This window comes from Polyodon spathula, chromosome 8 (assembly GCF_017654505.1).
Source record: "Polyodon spathula isolate WHYD16114869_AA chromosome 8, ASM1765450v1, whole genome shotgun sequence".
NCBI classification, from domain to species: domain Eukaryota; kingdom Metazoa; phylum Chordata; class Actinopteri; order Acipenseriformes; family Polyodontidae; genus Polyodon; species Polyodon spathula.
The window spans coordinates 11,123,199-11,143,413 of NC_054541.1; the positions used below are offsets into that span (position 1 = coordinate 11,123,199).

At 39.8% G+C, this 20,215-nt stretch overlaps 1 protein-coding gene across 3 annotated transcripts in view; it reads right to left on the reverse strand.

Annotated features, from left to right (window-relative positions):
• LOC121319376 (disks large-associated protein 4-like) overlaps positions 1-20,215 on the reverse strand; it is a 108,100-nt gene that overhangs the window by 54,494 nt on the left and 33,391 nt on the right. The window lies entirely within an intron of this gene.

A 20,215-nucleotide genomic window follows, 5' to 3' on the forward strand; every position in this document is an offset into this window, starting at 1 on the left:
GCCATTAGGCTGTCTGGCTGTTTGTCTAATATACAGAGCATTTATTATATAGTTGGTATGAATTGCTTTAGCAACTCCCCTTTAACAAGTTTCCCATAGTAAAAACATATACATATATGAACTCCTCTTTATACAAAAACAACAAACATGGTGAAAACATGACGTAAAGACCTTAATAAATCTGGCATATTTCAGATAGTCCTTTGATTGGTCGGTTGCGTTACATACAGGTTTGACTGTATTATATAGACTCCCTGGCGCTAAGCCCCACAGCTGCAAAAGAACATTGGATTACAGAGTGAGAAATGTATTCAACATCTGGTATAGGCAGCCCAGATGCATAAGACATCTTTTATTTTTCATAAAAAAAATTAAGACATCCTCTAAGCCGATAGCCTGATATCCAGCAAGCAGAATCTGAGCCGACTTAGAAATACAGCTGGCAGCGGCAGTTGAGACGCCAGCAGGAGAGCCATGCTCATGGGGCACAGATTCCAATGCCTGCATCAGACACGGAGGAGGGGCACAAACCCTGCCCTGCAACCACTAAATGCTACAGAGATACAAATACCTCATGTTTGATTACTGCTGTGGGAGAGGGAAAGGGCTCCACGGGACGATGACAACTTTCCATATAGATCTGCCCATTTCTCCTGGGAAATGGTGCCACACCCAGTAGAACAAGACGTGAGGGAGATGGGTGAACTGGATGGATGCAGTGCCCAGGAAGCATACAGTCCGAACATACAGGGGTGTCCAGTCTTGGTCCTGGAGGGCCATTGCACTCCAGGTTGAACAGGTACAGTTATATAATGAACTACTTCAGAGTCTGGAACATTGTACAGCCTTGCTGTATTATGTCGAGTAGACACCAGCGAAAACCTTCACTGGTGTTTTGGTAGCTTCCATAACGTTCAGGAAGAGAAGTTGTCATGAAAGTACTATGGTTGCTCTAGAACACAGCAGGCACATGTTTCAAGCTGCAAGTCACAGGGCCTGTGTTCCTCCACATGATTGCCTTGTGAAATGCCTCTGTACACTAATTTCCCACTTGACTTGGTCTAACATCGCTGGTCGTGTGACCCCCAAAGAGGCACCTTGCTGTGTGCTGAATAAAATGGCTCTGCTCAATCCTGAATTTAACTATGTTCCAGTAATACTCTGATACTCTAAGCAGTCGGTATACGTAGTAATAAATCAATATCACTCTAGAAAGACCTTTCTGTGACGCAGCTGCGCTATTACACGGTCGCTCGGCTCCTGCTCAGCTCCTGCTCGCTGGACGTTTTGTTCAGAGAACACCAGGACAGGACAAGAGATGGGTCCAGCAGACCTTGTCTAATCACCGCCTACAGCTCAATCCAAGATTCACCTTCCAACACACCTGAACAGAAAGAAAAGCTGCTACCCTAGCTGACTGACAAAACTCCAGCTAACGATGACGCAGAATTAAACAACAGTCCTCCTTACCTTTTTACAGTATCTGTCTTATAAACGAGCTTTACTATCAAAACAGGGTTGATCTGTTAGAATTTCTTCTTACCCGGATGCACTGAATAAGCAAAAGTCAGAACAAGCGCATAGAACAAGCGCACTGCATGGATGAATTCAGGGAATCGCTTTCCTTAAATCAAGCTCCGCGTATGTTTAACAATGAATGAATCCAAGGTAACATTGAATTAGCATTGAATATAAACAAAAAGTTATTCAAGGTTAAAACTTTCAACACGTGATCTATGATTGCATATTATTTTCATGGTGGTCCTTTCAAACTAGCAATCAATTGTAAATCAATTATATTAAAACTAAAGTGTAGGGAGAAAGTGAAGAATGTATCCTGAATTCCATTCAATAGGGAATGTATTAGTAAAGTGTATAATAATTCCATTTGAATTATGATACTTAACCAGACTGTGGGTTCGAACTACAGCTTCCACAGTCCTTTGCTACTGAATAAATAAGTTCCCAGGTGACCTTTTCCTGGGGTCTGATTGGAGGTGGGTATCCTATGTATTTATATGGGGCAAATTGCGATTTGTCTTGACCAGAACTTTGCAGTGCAATTCATGGAGATAGCAGGTGGTGGAGTCAATACCATTTCCAGTAAGCACAGCCCTAAACATTGCTAGTAATATCAAGGCTTTTACAGATTAGGTTTCAAACAAGACTCAGACAGAGAGTTAAAGCCCTCGATCAATGGCAATGTGCATCAGCCAGGCAAAAAGTTCAAATGCACCGGCAGTATACTGGGAATAGCTATCACTTGCAGAAACTATGGGCCAAAGGCAATGTTGTTAATGTAAGTGGAACTACATTGGAATTGGCTATCCCTTACACAGACCAGTCCCCAGGCTACAATGTTGCGCTGTGATGGTAATTCAACACTGAGAAATGAACAGAGCTAGAACATTACTTCTGCACTACATATCCAAAGCATCCCGTAAGAATGAACAGCATACAGCCAATCGGCTGGCAACCCGTTGGCCAACAGGCCTTGTTATATTGGATTAGCCATACAAGGGCAGGGTAAAGTCACATGACACACATGTGACTCTGTCAGCACCTATATGTACAGCTTTAACACCTTCTTATAGGACATATGTGCCATTGAGAAATTGCTGATGTCTTTAACATTTATGTATCCTATAGTTCCCTAAACCAAAGTTAATTAGCAAGTTAAAAAAGTGACATATTTGAATCTACTTCTCTGATTGGCCCTCCTTACTGTACCACTTCTGTTTACATATAATGTTTCCATGGAAACTATTTGCAGTTGAGGTTGTATGAGCATTATACAAATACAAGGCCGAGTCAGCCGTAAATATCAGCTGCATATTTAGTTAAGGACAATCTAATGTATATTACTGTCATTTTTTTTATATTTGGGTGCCATTCAATAACATCAGTCATGTAAAGACCTGTTAACTGCAAAAACAAAAGGTGTGATCTTGAGGTCTGGACCTTCTGATCAGACTGGTTTACGCTGGAAAAGGAGGTCAGAAAAACGACACGCTAAACCATTCCAAACGATTTTAATTGACTTGTTTTTCAGTGTGGAGCAGTTGTGAAATGTACTTACAATATATATAAACAGCAGGCTCTGTGTATTTAAGTGCAGAAGGTTAGTTGTGTTCACAGCCCTGTAAAGATGGAGAGCAACCAGTTTAGCAGTTAAAAAAAAAAAAAAAAAAAACAGGAAAAAATGTTTCATTTTTTAAAAATATTTTTTTATTATCAGCAGCATTGTACAAAACAATTATTTAACACAATAAATGGGAAGCAGAAATCATTTTGATAATACTAATAAGAGGTGAGCCTGTTGTGTAGTTACACTGTATATTGATCCTTACAAGCACAAAATCCAAAATTACATTATTAGCAACATGTAATAAAACATGACACTCAACCATATGATTTCCCAGTACTATTACAATGGGATCGCACTAGGATTTTAAATTTGGTCTTAAAGTCTTACAGAATACAGCTTAGTTTAAAAACAAACCTATTACTTAAAACCACGGGCTCTCACATAACTTAACAGAACCACTGAGCAGAGTTACATCATCCAAAGTGTTCAGCGGCATCACCTTTGCACTGAATTTCATGTGCTTTTTTTCCATTCAGACTAGAGACCTTCTGGCTGTATCAGTAATTGCCCATTTAGACTCCTCTCTCTATTTGCCATTTGTGTTTCTGCTATCTGCATCGCACTGGTTTTTATCTCTTTTTAAAACACTGGTGCATGAACACGTGTTTGTGCACCCATCAAATTGAGAGCATTTTTCAGGTATGATATTTATTTTTTTTTTTTTTTTTAAAGAACATTGATTTTTAAAGATATTTACTAGTCAGCTCCACTGCTCTGTAAAAAACAATGCAAGATCCTGAAACAGCCTCATTCTTTCTTATCAAAGAAGGATCTTCAATGTCTTTGCATAAGTGTTAAACAAAATCTCACCACCTGCTCTCTGTACAAACATCCCTTGCTGTCAAATCATTAGCAAAATCATTCCACCATTCGTGATGGTTGGTAAATTGCAGTCCTCTTCAAAAAGATTACCATGGCTTTATCTAGCTTGTATTTTATACACAGTTACATTGCTTCATTTTGTGCACAGTAACTTTTAGCAATTTTGCAGCATGCCTACCTATAGTACCTACAATGCTGGTGGAAATCTATTTTGTCGAATGGGGTGTAGTGATCGAGCATTAATCACTGCCTTATTATTAAACACATTCACTTACCACTGATTGGCCTTAATTAAAGGGCATTATCATTCTTATGTGGCCGAATTATCATTGCTTATAAATCAATGTAGGAAGCAATCCAAAACTGACTATATGTGTGTGTGTGTGTGTGTGTGTGTGTGTGTGTGTGTGTGTGTGTGTGTGTGTGTGTGTGTCTCAAGAACAGTCCAAGTTTGGAACTGAAGTTGCTGCAGGAATACAGCAAAGAGTACAATACTGCTTCAGACAATCTGCTGTTGTTTTAGATCAGTAGAATATGCTCCAGAGTGTCTTTAGATTTCTACCTAGTGAGTATGGACCAACACAGAAACGCTAAGCAGAGCCCAGATACACTGTGATCTATTTCTGTTTATCTTCAGATTGTACAAGTCCCGGGCCAGCTGGTGCTTCTGCATGAAAGCTCTATTCTTTTGCACATAGACGGCTTTGATCACATTCATTTTCCTAACTCTCTTCACACTTCTTCTCGCCTGTGCTGATCGTGACTTGATATATTCCTTTAACCCTTCAAAAAGGATGTACTCTGCAAAGCTGACCGCTATCCTTCACTGTGCTTTCACTGTTTTTCACATTGCTGTGCTTTGTTAATCGTTCTTCAAGCTGAGTTATCTCGAAAGCACACCGTACCAATTCGAAGCAGATCCAGGTTAGAGTTAATAGAATATCACACGAGTTGAGGTACGTGAACAGCTTCTGCAACTCAAGCAGTTCGATTCCTGGCAGCTGGCCTTCATCACAATTATATAACATACACAGTGATTGCATGAAACAACTAGCCCCCTGAAAATTTGAATAGATACACAAATATCTCCTCTAAGTCCGACAGGCCCTGTGGTGTGTAGCAGTCCTTAAATGGCTCCGCCACTGTTGTAGCCTCTTACCTATCGGTGTCAGAGCAAGACAGCAGTTACTGTGTCCTGAGTACTGTGTACTGTGCGTGAAAGAGCTAAATGTCACACATCAGTGGCCTGTGGGGCCTGTATTTGAAGCAGCTTGTTTTTGCAGAGCAGACACTTTGTCAAACCTACGCCATCTCCCGTTACCCGATGTCAGGTACAGAGAGGACGAGAGTTACAGGTATTGAGCGTGATCCCGTAGCTCTGCAATCACTTCTCATTAAAACCACAGTGCGCACTGCTAAAGGAAGGCATCTGCCCAGACCAGGCTCTCAAGCTGCCTTTCAATCACAGATGAGAAAACATTGCACTTCCCCTGCTCTCCTGCAGCGAGACTGGACTGAAGCACGTTCTCATCACTACAGCCCGGGCTGCATGCAAAATAAAAACAGCTTTGTGTTAAAAAAAAAGAAGCACTTCTACCACTCACACACTAGATGGTGCTGTTTTTTTTTCAGAACTGGGGGCAATATGGGCTATGGAGCAAGAGCGTTAAAACATTGAATCAAAATCCCCAGTTATGGTATTCTACTCAAGAGTCAATAGAGTGTGCTAGTGCATGTGCTTATTACTAGCTGCATATGAGGACCGCTCAAAACTAGAAATAAACAACTTGCTGTACTCACTTGAAACATCGGAAAACACTGGGTCTGTTTGGTTTTGGTTTTGATGCCATTGTTGCTTATTACAACTGACAAGCATTTCAATAAATAAATCAAAACATGATCTGAACAAAGTTTGTCTTTTATTTTTAATGAAGATTTCGTGGCCGAGTTCCAGATTATGCATCCTGGGATCTGCATAGCTAGTACCTAATTTATTTTGTTATTATTTTTTAAACAAATTCATAACCTATAAAATTATGATAATTAATCATAAGTGTCTATCTATCTATCTATCTATCTATCTATCTATCTATCTATCTATCTATCTATCTATCTATCTATCTATGTTTGAAAGGAATTATAACTGCAGTGTACAAAAACAAAAACATTTCAAAATGATTTTAAACATTTTATTTTTAAAGAACCTGCTGGTCTCTTATAGGATATTTAAATCTAGAGGATTTGTAAATATTTCAGTCCTGGAAATGTCATATAAATAACTGTAATTTCATTTAATGCCTACACTCCCAATTGATAATGGAATTTCACTGTACATCCATAGAATACCATAACATAGAACATATGTCTTCCTTGTAGAGAGCCCTTTATGTACGAGAAGCCCAGGGTCTTCTAAAAAATATAATGCTTTATTTACCATTAAATGGGAAAAAAAACACAAACAGGCTCAGATTTAAACAATGAGCTCAATAGGTTAACAGTTACAGTGACAGCATCCCTGGTTAACGTTTCCATAGCGTGGTTCTTTGTTTTATAGCGCTGATGTCTTCTCTAAGGCGAATAGTACTAAATCAACAAGTAATACTTTTTTTTTTGTTTTTGTTTTTTAAGCGCTGCAATAACTATATGGTCCTCTGGGGATTTGTGAACTACAAGATGCACAGTATCTGTCATCAGTAAAATAAATCAATGCTGTAGGTTATTGATTGGTCAAAGTCCCATAGTCTAGTATCTTCCAAACAGCACTCTGAGATCACAGGATGTGGGGCTGCTGGTTATTCCTCGGGTCAACAAAAGCAACACAGGAGGCAGGGCTTTTTCCTGTAGAGCTCCTAAATTATGGAATGTTCTGCCTTCCTTTGTCAGGGAAGCTGGGACTGTTCCAGTTTTCAAGTCAAGACTAAAAACGCACTTTTATAAAATGGCTTTCTTATCTTAGTGGGTTTTAATGTAACTTTAAAATTGCTGCTATTGTATTATGTGTATACTGTTACTTAAATGGTCTGACTGTGGCAGTTGTATTTGTGACATGCTATACAAATGCATTTTGGTTTGTTCTTTTTTTCTGCTATGTACTGTACAGTGCTTTACAACATCTTTTGTATAAAAAGCGCTATATAAATGCAAAAAATAAATAGAGTGCTGCACTATGCAGCATCATTACAATGAAATACATGGGCTTGTGTGTTGTTTTGTTTGAATGAAGAGGCTTTTTCTACATACCTGTGTACTTTACTTTGCTGGGTGCTATTCCATACTGCTTCTGTGGTTGCACTTTTGACTGCTTAAAAACTACACTAAATCTTGGCAATGTACAGAATTCTACTAACAACACACAGAGGCTCAGATACGGTACCTGCCTTAACATTGTCAATAGTGTGCAATAAAACCCTGATTAGCAGCCAATAATATGTCAAACACACCAGGATTTTCCCAGCTCAATAAAAATAAATCAAAACCCATGGAACTCAAGTTTCAGTTTGCCAGTACCCTCATAAAAGTTTCCCATAGTGAAAGCATAGCAATGTGTAATAAAGCACAGTGAAAGCATGATAAAGCATAGGAAAGCACAGTTAATGCATTGGACCCTAATGAGTATCAGTTTATCTTGTCTTTGACTTGGTCTCTCCTCACAGATGTAACTAATTAAGACTGAAAGTTAAACACAAGAGAGGTACAAGCTAAAATAACCTTTTTAGAAGACACATTTTAGCAGCCTGAATCAGCATACTAAGTACATTGACAAAGTTTAAAAACATATTGCGGCAAAACAAATCTACAAAGCTTTTTACACCAAACAAGCAGCCTTTGAAGACTTGACTAGCTGTAGGCAATGTGCCAGCGTCTCCTGAGCCGATGACAGGCCATGTAAACTGAGGATATCAATCCTGGTGATGGTGGGTAATTGGAGGCTGAGTAGGCAGTACTTTCCAGATTCTCACAAGAAGCATGCGGATCAAATACTTCCAGAGAATAACCTGGACCTGCTGCAATCTCAAGCCCTCTGTCACGATGCCTGGGGGTGGAGGGCTCTTTAGTGTAGGGATTACTTGGAAAAGAAATGTGCTTCTTCACTGAGGATACGTGGCATAGAAATCTCCAAGCTGATTCGTTTTCAACACTTTTCATTGGCAATTTAACCCTATTAACACTTGACTATATGACTAGCATACTGTTTGTTTGAAGCAATGACTGTTAGATGCATATTTATACTGGATGTCAAAGTAGTATTACTGTCCAATTTGCTGGCACACTCCCACGACCTTTCCTGCAAACGATAAGCAAAGCGCTCTTATTATTTGCTTGAACTCTTTTATCTAAATTAATGTATAACCCACCTTTTGCAAAACCACCTCAGCCCTTTTGATCCCTGCAGTGCTGACAGGAGGGAGAGTGCTTAGACTGTGTTCTTGTGCAATGTTGAGCCTTGTTTCACTCAATACTGCCCAACGATGCTCCAGAAAGACACTCACGTCTGGTACCTTTTTCAAGACCTGATTCAAGTCCATCAGATAGAAGAACCAGGTCCAAGTATTGAGGCTTTAAAACCAAGTACTGATGATCCCAATGTCCTAAATATTGATCATTTAATATCCTCTCTTTCATCTCTTGTTTTCCTTTTCCCCTTCTCCTCTCTTTCTTTCTTCTTCCTTCTTCAATCTCTCTCCCTCCCTCTCTCCTTTTCTCCTTCCCCTCTCTCAGTCTCTGCTTACTCTTTCTCTGTCCCTTCCCCCTCTATCTCTCCTTTACCCCATCGCTCACATCCCCCTCCCTCTCCTTCTTTCCCTCCTCCACTACCCCCCTCCTCTCCTTACTCAGAGACGGATGTTGGATGTCTGTTATTTGAAGCCAGTTAATCAGATGCAGCCAGTGGAGGGAAGCAAAGCAGTAATTTAGGTAGAGGACAAAAAGGTCAAGAGAAAATGATAAGAAAACTGTGTTAGAGTCGCTCAACAGACACGACGCAGTCAAAACCCATCCCCAGTGCCATAAAACAACAAGGCAAGGGAAAATCATCTGAATAAGGTGTGTGGGGACCCAGAGAAACTAAAAGAACTGAATCATTACAGGAGAGCTGGATGGGCTGCAGCATTACAAGAGGGTTCAGCTCAGCTCTCGAGGGCCATTAACACAGACTCCTGATGAAACTAAGGGGTAGATGTACTAAAGTGTTGCGGCTGTCGCAGTAGTCGCAAACCAGTTGCAAACGAGTCTGAAGTCTGAAGTGAAATGTACTTTTTAGGGATTGCTTTGTGTCAGCAGTTTTTCTTTGCGGTTCAGCCTTAGATTAATATAATTATGGGCATTCCTGCATATATTCATAAGAACATAAGAACATAAGAAAGTTTACAAACGAGAGGAGGCCATTCGGCCCATCTTGCTTGTTTGGTTGTTAGTAGCTTATTGATCCCAGAATCTCATCAAGCAGCTTCTTGAAGGATCCCAGGGTGTCAGCTTCAACAACATTACTGGGGAGTTGATTCCAGACCCTCACAATTCTCTGTGTAAAAAAGTGCCTCCTATTTTCTGTTCTGAATGTCCCTTTGTCTAATCTCCATTTGTGACCCCTGGTCCTTGTTTCTTTTTTCAGGTCGAAAAAGTCCCTTGGGTCGACACTGTCAATACCTTTTGGAATTTTGAATGCTTGAATTAGGTTGCCACGTAGTCTTCTTTGTTCAAGATTGAACAGATTCAATTCTTTTAGCCTGTCTGCATATGTAAAAAATGGGAAAAAATGGGGTGGAGATGAGGTTTCAGTGTTATAATGAAATGTACTAAAGCTGTCGACAATTGTGACAATTGCATCAATTTGTTAAGAACTTTTGAAAGCAAGTTTTAAACGCAATTAGCAACCTTCAAAAGGCAGTAGTATGGAAAATATTAGCCCTTCACCATGGCCACTGTGAGAAGGAGACTTTGTCTTCAGCAAGAATAAGAGATTTGTAGGATGAGAAGAGAAAGAATATTTCGTACCCCCATTACCCTCTTTGATTTAAATGAAGACCAAATTAAGCACAGGTAGACTCAGCAAGCACAAAATTCTCAAGCTGCTGTCTGATTTAAAAGATGACTGGTACCTTGAAGTTCGTATTAACAAGAATTGACCGTCCTCCTGCAAGTATTATAACTTGTCAATGTGGCACCATGATCTATTTTGTCTAGTCATGTGCTAATTGTCTAGTCTACCAAGTAGGCCAAGTTAAAAATAATAATAGTTAAAAAAAAAGCTAAAATAATTTAGTTTCAATTTAAAATAATCTTTTATTCGTATTTGACACCAATGTGTACAATGCAGCAGCATGATTTATTTGGTGTTACCGGTAGCCTACAGGCTAAATTAAAAGGAAAATGTGCAAGGTATTCACTATTTATTTAGGTATTTACTACTGTACTGTATACTGTATTGGATTACTGTACAGGTTTATATTTTTACATAATGTAATGTGTAGCCTACCCAAAACACATTAGTGTTATTTCAGCTCAACGATTTATGCATTTAAAATACATTGAGAACAATAAATGTATGTGTGTGCGATTTTATTTCTTTTTAAATGTCAGACAGACGTGTACGATTATGAAAATCTTTTTGATAGAAACACATTTTTTATTTGGGGGTGAAGGTGGGGGCCCCACTATAGAATCTGATGGGATTAAACTGCCTTTCATTATTTATTTGAAAAACTCACTTAACACTAGAGAGCTCGCTAAGATGACGCAACAAATATTTAAATTAGTATATTGCGGCTCTCTTCATTAACATATTTTCTCTTAGGACATACAACAAAATGTATACTTTGAAAATTGTCAGAACGAAAATGCAAATCGCGTTATGTATGATTTACGCCTAAGTCTTCAAGATTCAATTAAAAACTATTTCCCATAAACAAGAAAGTAGTGTTTGGGGACTTTAGGTAGTATGAGGTATTTATTCTGTCAATGTCGGGTTTAAATACAGATTTTAAAATCAAATGACTTTTGAAAGGCTTGAATAGAACACCCCTCCCCAGACTGCTACTGTATTAGACCATAAGAGTTCACATACCTTGAACATATTATGCTGCTAACATGTTGAATATTGTGTGATTTTCACCCATTCCCAAGCAGTAAAACCTATTTCTATGCTAGATAATTTCCAAGAAATTGTCTCATGGTGCCTCAGGAGGAGGCTGATCTACAAACAGGCCTCAGGACAGACCTGCTTTCCGAGGCTCAAACAGATGTCCTTGTGACGTAAATCCAGCCAATTTGAGATTGAAGGACAGCATCTGTGTGAATAAACAAAGCTGTTTAGCCATTCATAGAGGGGACTAACTGAAAGCTGAACACAGAGACTTGTACCACAATTTCTGAACCAGAGTTCTCTATAAAAAAAAAATATATAATTCGTGGAATGATTATTAATTAATCAAATGAAGTTGCATTGCTCAAATACCATACAATCCCATTGGAAAGTCCAGCACAAACATAATTGCTATTAACAAATAACTGACAAACTAACATTGTGATCGGCTGAATGGTTTAATGTGTTCTGGATTTGAAGTTCAGTTTGAACCCCTATGACACTGTATAAGTTCTGCATAGAGTCACACCCAGTCACAGTACAAGGAAGTTTGCATACAATACTCAAGCCCCATACAGTCAATATTATCGGTGGTGAGTCACTGTTAACAATACAGCTTAAACAGCACTGGAAAGTTTAGCAGAGGAATTGGACATCATCAGGCTGTGCAGTGGAGCTCTTTTCTCTGCCCCTGCTGGATGCGATAAGCTTACATATTGGCTTGTAAAGTAAGGACGCCAGTGTGAGACGCCAGCCCAGATTAAACAATATAGGAAAAGCGGCCAAACCCGTGAGCAGTGTAGTACTTTTGTGACCTTCCTGACTGATGTAGATGCAACTTGAATTCCTGACATGTATTCTGTATTATCTCCCTGTTACAATCAGTCTTTTTCACAGTATGTAAGCCAGACCTGGGCAGTTAATTGACTGTTGGCTTCGATATCCAAGCCTGTGTGGATTTCTGCTGTCTGATGAAGAACAGTTTAAAAAACTAGGATTCAGTGGGTAGGTCTAGAAAACCACTTCCCCTGCAGATTGTATATTTTCACACAAATGTTTCAGAGAGCTGAATGTGAATTCTGAATTCAAGAGACGTGATGTAAACAAATCTGCATCGCAGCTGCTGTGGAATAATCTGTTATTTATTTAGCTTTTTGCCTACTTTATAACACAAACACCTGTATCATTAATATGATATTGCTAAAATATATATTTTTTTGTTGCTGTGTTAATCAAGGTAATCGTGATGGTAGTTTTGAAGAGTTGATACTGTTTAATCGATTAACTACGATTTATAAGCAGATCTTTAGATATATCAGCAGTGGATTATAAAAGGCTGTTCTTACTATAAACTTTTCACATTAGCGAAAGGTCCCTTCATTCTAACTTCTCTTCGAGCTGGTTAGGCGGATGTCACATTCCTTAAAAGATATTGTCTCAGAGCACATTAACAGAAAACCCAAGCGTTAATGGTTCTTCTCTACCTAGATACGTTCACAGCAGAAAATGTAAGAATCCTATCTTGCTTTCATGGTGAAGACACCAAACAGCCCAGCCGAGTGGAGTGATTTCCTGGTGTGTTTCTGTCAGGCCCTGCACTATAACTCTGTGAGAGTGGCACCCTCCTAATTAAATGATTCTTCAGCCTTTATCAGCACACTGGTCACATCTGCACAGCTAGTTATAGCACAGGCACATCTGCCAGCCCTCGGCAGGGCTGACATCAGCACTGCACTTACTCCAAAGTGGGAGGGAGTGGGAATGGAGGAGAGAGGAGAAAAGGGATGGAGGGAATGGTATTTTTAATGGTAAGGAAAAGATAAATGGAGGGGCAAGGGAAAACACAGGGAAGAAAAAGAATGGGAAGAGAAGGAAGGAGCGGGAAGGGTGAAGAGTAAGCGGATTGGGTGAGTGGTGTCCAGGCAGCATGTCATATGCACGTCACAGCTAAGTTATCACCAGACTGTAACACATTCTTTCAATGCCTGAATAGTGACTGGGCATCGTCCAGACCTATAATAAGGGTTTGGTGGTAATTGTTTTACCAGCTTATGTGATTGATCAGGTGATGCTGTACTAGCTGACAGGTCATACCAAAACCAATTATCTCAGAACTGCTTCTTAGATCTATTAATGTGAACAAGCATTGCCATTAACACTAATATTAGTATCTCACTGTCATTGGATTCCTTCACCCAATGTAATTATCAGTGCCAGTATGTTTCTTAAACGGTTTCTGCATTACGGTAAAAGTCAGAATTTGGTCAATCTTAAGTTTTACCAGTAAATGTCAAAATTTACCAAAAAAGGTGGTACATGTTCAAAATTATGAAGAAATAAATAGCTTTCTGGACATTTACCATTCAATCTTATGATTTACTGAAGCATATTGGTAAATGCAGGCATTTCATCCAATAATGTATTTATTCCTGCATATAAACAGTCAATTAACAAAAAAAACCAAACAAACATTAGTGTCAAAGAATATTTTTATTTCTGCATTCACATTTTCCATTAATAAAAACGTTGATGTATATATGTATTTCTACATACAAATGTTCCATTAACAAAAAACATTAATGTTGTTCAATATATTTATTAGTGCATACACATTTTCCATTAACAAAATAATCATGAGCTTACAATAATGCACAACTGAGTTTCTACACGGTACTGAACAATACTGTGATCCACTTACATTGAACAACATTCCTGGTAAATTTGCGTATAAAACAATTCACAATGGTGTTGAAGGCTATTGTACTCCAAATACGTAGTAGTTTGATGAATAACAACATTGTGTTGAATGCAAATTAAATCTGGGAGGCATTGTGATCTTATAGTTAAGGTTGGTTCATACTTCAGACTCTGACATAATTTGTGGTCGGAGTCAAGAGTCTTCGACCCTGCATGACAGGTCGGAATCACGTCATCCACACTCTTGTGATGTGTGCCTTTTTTGAAAAGTCATACTGCCTTTTCTCATGCTTCTGTGACCTGAAATCGCATATTGTTATTTCAAGGCTGGAGTGAATCTGCACAGCTGTCTGCACCTGACATATCACATTAATCTGCAACAAAAATATGAACCAACCCTTAGAGCTGAGGGACTGGGGGGCAGTGTGCTCTTGTAGTTAGAGCTGAGGGACTGGGGGGCAGTGTGCTCTTGTAGTTAGAGCTGAGGGACTGGGGGTTAGTGTGCTCTAGTGGTTAGAGCTGAGCTGGGGGGCAGTGTGCTCTTGTAGGACTGGGAGGCAGTGTGCTCTTGTAGTTAGAGCTGAGGGACTGGGGGGCAGTGTGCTCTTGTAGTTAGAGCTGAGGGACTGGGGGGCAGTGTGTGTAGTTAGAGCTGAGGGACTAGTTAGTGTGCTCTTGAGTTAGAGCTGAGGGACTGGGGGGCAGTGTGCTCTTGTAGTTAGAGCTGAGGGACTGGGGGGCAGTGTGCTCTTGTAGTTAGAGCTGAGGGACTGGGGGGCAGTGTGCTCTTGTAGTTAGAGCTGAGAGACTGGAAGTCACTGTGGATATAGCTGAAGGCCCATCATGCAAACTTGTTTAGTTGTCTTGTCATTATATTACTTCAACATTAAAGTGGTCCCTTGCTGCAAATAAAAAAAAAATATGATGGGATAAGATTCAATAAACTTCATGGTATAATTTACTGTCAACATAGCCTAGCCCTGAATGGAAGTGTATAATAAAAAAAAGATTAGAAGCAAATAAATAAACTTGAATGCATGTCATGGCCTTCTCTTAAACCCTGCTCTATTTAAATAAAAGCACACAACATCTTCCTCTAAGTAAGCCGTGCTGCGCAGCTTGCTGGTGCCAGTGACCTTTCCGCTATGATGTAAGGAGTGGCTCACAACTGACAAAAATGTCTCGTTTGGCTTGAAGGGGCCGACAGTTTTACAAACGGTTTGGCCTTTTGTAAATATCATCCTGTCACAACAAAATGAAAAAAAGGGAAGCAACAGATATAAAGTGACTCGTCAAGCGCTAATGAGGTCAGAAAGGAAAATACGAGACTGCTGCCTGGTGTTCTGGAAATGCAAGACTGCTGCCTGGTGTTCTGGAAATGCAAGACTGCTGCCTGGTGTTCTGGAAATGCGAGACTGCTGTCTGGTGTTCTGGAAATGCGAGACTGCTGTCTGGTGTTCTAGAAATGCAAGTCTGTTGCCTGATGTTCTGGAAATGCAAGTCTGTTGTCTGGTGTTCTGGAAATGCAAGTTTGCTGCCTGGTGTTCTGGAAATGCGAGACTGCTGCTTGGTGTTCTGGAAATACAAGACTGCTGCCTGGTGTTCTGGAAATGTGAGACTGCTGTCTGGTGTTCTGGAAATGCGAGACTGCTGTCTGGTGTTCTGGAAATGCAAGACTGCTGCCTGGTGTTCTGGAAATGCGAGACTGCTGTCTGGTGTTCTGGAAATGCGAGACTGCTGCCTGGTGTTCTGGAAATGTGAGACTGCTGCCTGGTGTTCTGGAAATGCGAGACTGCTGCCTGGTGTTCTGGAAATGTGAGACTGCTGTCTAGTGTTCTGGAAATGTGAGATTGGAGTAACTACGGAAACATTTCCGTGCAAGTTTGTGAAGAATGTCAGAAGGTTCTTTATATATTGGCATACTATGAAGGGGAGGAGACCATGCTTCTCTTATGCTATAAACAAACACAAACAATATGTGCTATGCACAATACATCTTGGTCACACTGAATTTATAAAGCAGTTGTTAACATGGAATAATATAAATTACTCATTACTAGCCCATAGCGATGTTATACATTCCTTAGTGACATGTTCTTATAACAATGTATTGATATAATGTGGTATAACACCTTTAAAAACACAATAACAACACATTAGATTCATTATTGTTTATATACACGTTTTGTTCATTGTTGCAAGAAAAAAAAATACTTGTGAAATAAGAAAAAAACATTTATTGCTTCACATATAGCTACAAGGTCAACTCATATGAGAGAGCGCCTTTATATAGTTCACAAAGAAATCAGTCAGTTTATTACAAATCTGTTTTCTCAATAAAAAAAATCTATCATTTTGAAGATTACTTTTACACATAGCTTTATTGTTTGTATTTCTAATTACACAGTAATATAATGTACAGAAAATGTCTACCAGGCCCATTCTAACAAACAGAGTCTCTTTAAAGCAAACACTTTCTCTCTGTGTCCTGCAGGTCCGTTTCTCATGATTTCAAAGGGTTAAATGCTGCTTCCTTTTCAAATTATTAGATGCATTTGTTTTATGTATTCATTGGAGAGGCTTTAAAATTACAAGCTGTGTCTTGTAGTGTTCTGGCTAAGTAATGATTTGAAAGTTGGATTTATTTAGTTCAACACAACTTTAAAATAATAATATCAACCAGGAGTGACCAAAGCTGCCCCTTCCACTCCTGGTCTTTGTTCGAGCCCTGTTCTAAATTGTTTAATTGAATCAATTCCACCTGCATCCAGACCCTTTATATAAAAAACAAAATACCGGTGATGAAAGCCAACATTATCAGGAGAATTGGCATGCAGACATCTAGATTTAAAACGCTGGGTTTGAACAAAGCAATCGTGTGATATATAGGACCTAACCATACTGCATTGCACACCAAATTCACTAACAGCTGTCATATAGTACAGAGAGAACAGAGAGTGAACCAAAAAAACAGCAAGCTCTATAATTTCCCAGAAAGATTATTTAACAAGGACTGCGTCTGCTTAGCAGACATTTGCAGCTTAAAGGACAGTACATATTGTGCAGATGAGACTAAAACAAACAGCATTGGGGCGGGGGGGAGGGGGGGTACTGAAGCTGTGACAGAAATCTCTTGCTCAGCTATTTTCTAACCAGGAGAGGCTTAGCTTTACAATAAAAGGCCATCCATGCTTCTTTGTTATTTTTTTAATTGCAACAGTTATTATCATAAACGGAGATAAAGTGGATCTAACCCTCACAGCTAAATGAGAGAGAGAGAGAGAGAGAGAGAGAGAGAGAGAGAGAGAGAGAGAGAGAGAGAGAGAGAGAGAGAGGCATGTGGCCCAAAGCAAAAGGGGAATCTAATTATTCAAATCTATAATATACTTTTTATTCCAGTAATAGAATTCCTTCAGCATCCATCCTCATAATGTCACTCATTTTATGAAGGCTGTCCAGCGTAATCACTCTGTTTCAAAGCATTACGATTATTCACCCAGTCAGTTCTTCTCGTCCCCAGGCTTCACAAATTATTTTCCAAGCAGGCATTGTCAATTCAATTGAAATTGATGAGTCTGATGGCCTTCCATTCAAACATGGAATATTAACAAACAAATGATGGATACCCTTTGCCCAGTGGGACTGTGCAATATTATTCCTGGAGAATAAGCTAATGGATAAAGTTGGTTTTAGAGTAGATGGAAAAATGATCTAAGGTGGGAATGTAGTGAAAACGCACATACGTAAGGTTTGGACATCCCTCTTTGCAGTTTAACATAAATCTAGAAAACCACTTATCCAATAGTGCCGAAACTTGGGTACTATATTCTGTAGCACACATTTTCAGAAGCTAGGGATAGGAGGAGGTGCCTATCTGTTAGACTTTCAATACGTATGTATGTCACATTATACTTGTATCTAGAGAATCGTCGCACTGTTAAGTTCTGCATGTATTTAGAACCTCTTATCTGTGATGCAATTGGATTACTGCTATAGTTTTTGAGCATATCTGAATCTGGGGTTCTATAAACATGTCCTTCAGTCCCTCTGTCTACATACATTTGTCACACACTTTGCTTTGCTTTTGTATTTGCTGTAGTGGAGCTAACATACTTGTTTTGTTATTTTTCTCTATATTTTCCGCTGCTCTTATTAAACTGATTGATATGCTGTGTGTGAGAGAGGGACAGAGACACGGGAAAGTTACTAATTAGTGCTGTTGCAGTGGGAAGGGTTCTCGCAGAACACAGAATTGAGAATAAGCCACTTTGCCGTCTCGTATTAAAATACGATAACCGCATTGAAAGAGGGAGTTAATGTGATGAGAAAGGCACTCGACACAGACAAGTGCTGCTCTAGTAGAACATGAAAAACGGATCAAATCAGCGACGCTCTGCGTGCTGTGCAGTATGCACTTTAGGGGTGCACTGCGGATCACCACATCAATACATATTCAAATCAGGGCGCATGCACCGATCCTAAATTTTCATGAATTCCACCCTTTTTGCAGTACTAAACTTGCCAGCGCTTGTTATCTGTAAAACGAGAAGGCAGTAATTTGAGTGTTTGTCTGAGTTCATCCCCCATGCATTCGGGCTGGAAGGAAACTGCATTCTGAAAGGGTTTAATAAACTACCTTTCTGTTCTCCAGCAGTCAGGAAAACAGTTATACTTCATCACAGAAAATCTAAAAAGAAACTAAAGAGAAACCAATGTTTTATAGTGAATGTCAGCAATCATTTTCTGTTTTGTTTTTTCTCCATGTTTTATGGTTGTATGCCCTGGTGTAGTGATGCAGTTCTGCTAGAGGGGTTTTGCATGGACCTGCTTTGGAATCATTACTGTACAAGACTTTTAGAAGAGTTTTTTCAGGAAACCATGGCAACCGGAAAATTACTCCCGCTGTATTGTCCATTGTGACTGAATATGACTTGCTACAGGTACACATGCTAGGGATTCTGTTTGCCTAACAAACAAATCAACCAAACAAGGGACACAGCAGTGTGTGCTACATATTACAGCCGCTTCCCTATAATAATAATAATAATAATAATAATAATAATAATAATAATAATAATAATAATAATAATAATAATAATGTAATCATTATTTTGGGGGCACCCAATAATAATCAATTAGTGGGTTAATGCCTGGTCTTTTAATATTGCATCACTTGGCTTGCATGATATGATGACATTGTGCTTCATGCGCAACTAGTTTGTTGAAGGAAGGCAGGATGAAAGGAGAGAGTGCTTTGTCAGGGCCAGAGGCCAGAGGTCAGGGGTTAGGCTGTGGGGTGGTGACAGGGGCTGTGAGGTGGTGACAGCCACTCATCTTTTACGAATGAGTGGCTACACATAGCAGAGAACAGCAATGCAGCCTGCAGCCATGCTTTCTAGTAAGGAACTCCCTGCTAAGCAACTCCATATGTTCAGGCACACCAAGCTCTGGCAGTCTTCATTAGTGCAGTTGTGCCTCGCATGAGGCCCTACAATACCCGCAGAGCTCCAGAAGAGGGCGCGCCCCTCACTGCCCACAGGCAGCAAAACTACTGCAGTTCCAACTCTCCACCGATCTTTTTCCCCACTTAGAACTGCAGTTCATATGAAGCATGGTGATACTTTATAATACATCATGTATGACCTAACGTATATTGAGCTAAGCAGAATGAGCAAGGGTTCAAATGATTTCATCAACGTGGTCCTCAAATGAGAACCACCAAGTTTAACGTTTTGGTCCTAAATTTCTTTATCCCTACTTCAGCAGAAAACAATTTACACACCAGGATAATGAAGGCTTGATTGTCTCATCTGCTTGACTCTACAAAACAAAAACCCATTCTTGTACATGAAGATACTGTCCTGCAGTCTTCGTTGTTTTGTTCTTCTTTGATCTTCTAGGGAGAGGCTTGTTTGGAGCCCTGTGGATTATCCAGCATCTCTCAGCATGAACTTGAAAAATGCTCTCCTGTAAAAAGAGGAGTTGGATGAGATATGCTGCTGTGGGTGCTCAGCAGACACACTAGCCCAGGACTAGCCCTCAGGGTGTGGTGACTGACCAGCCTGTGTTTGCTCCCTGCCTACCCGCCCTGGAAACACTGGTGTAATTAGGCAACATCATGCCTGGCTAAGTGAATTACAGAGCATAGGGAGAGACAGCAGGGAAGATTTCGCTGTTCCCTGGCTTGCCTGGAAGCAGCTTTCAACTGTATTGCAGTCGCGGCTAATCCATTTAATCCATTTATCTGGGATGCAAAGCCACAGCTGTGCTCCACTAAGTGAGTGTGCAGTTTGTCAGAGTCCTGTTTACAGGTGAGGGACAAGTAAGACCAGATTGCGCTGCCTGTCTGTCTGTAAGTCCAGCAGGCAGGTACAGAACAGGCCTGGATTCAGTGGCTGTGAAGAGTGTTAGAAAGTCTCTTATTTACACTTGTGTTTTGCTCATATTCAGGTTTAATTTATTTCCACATT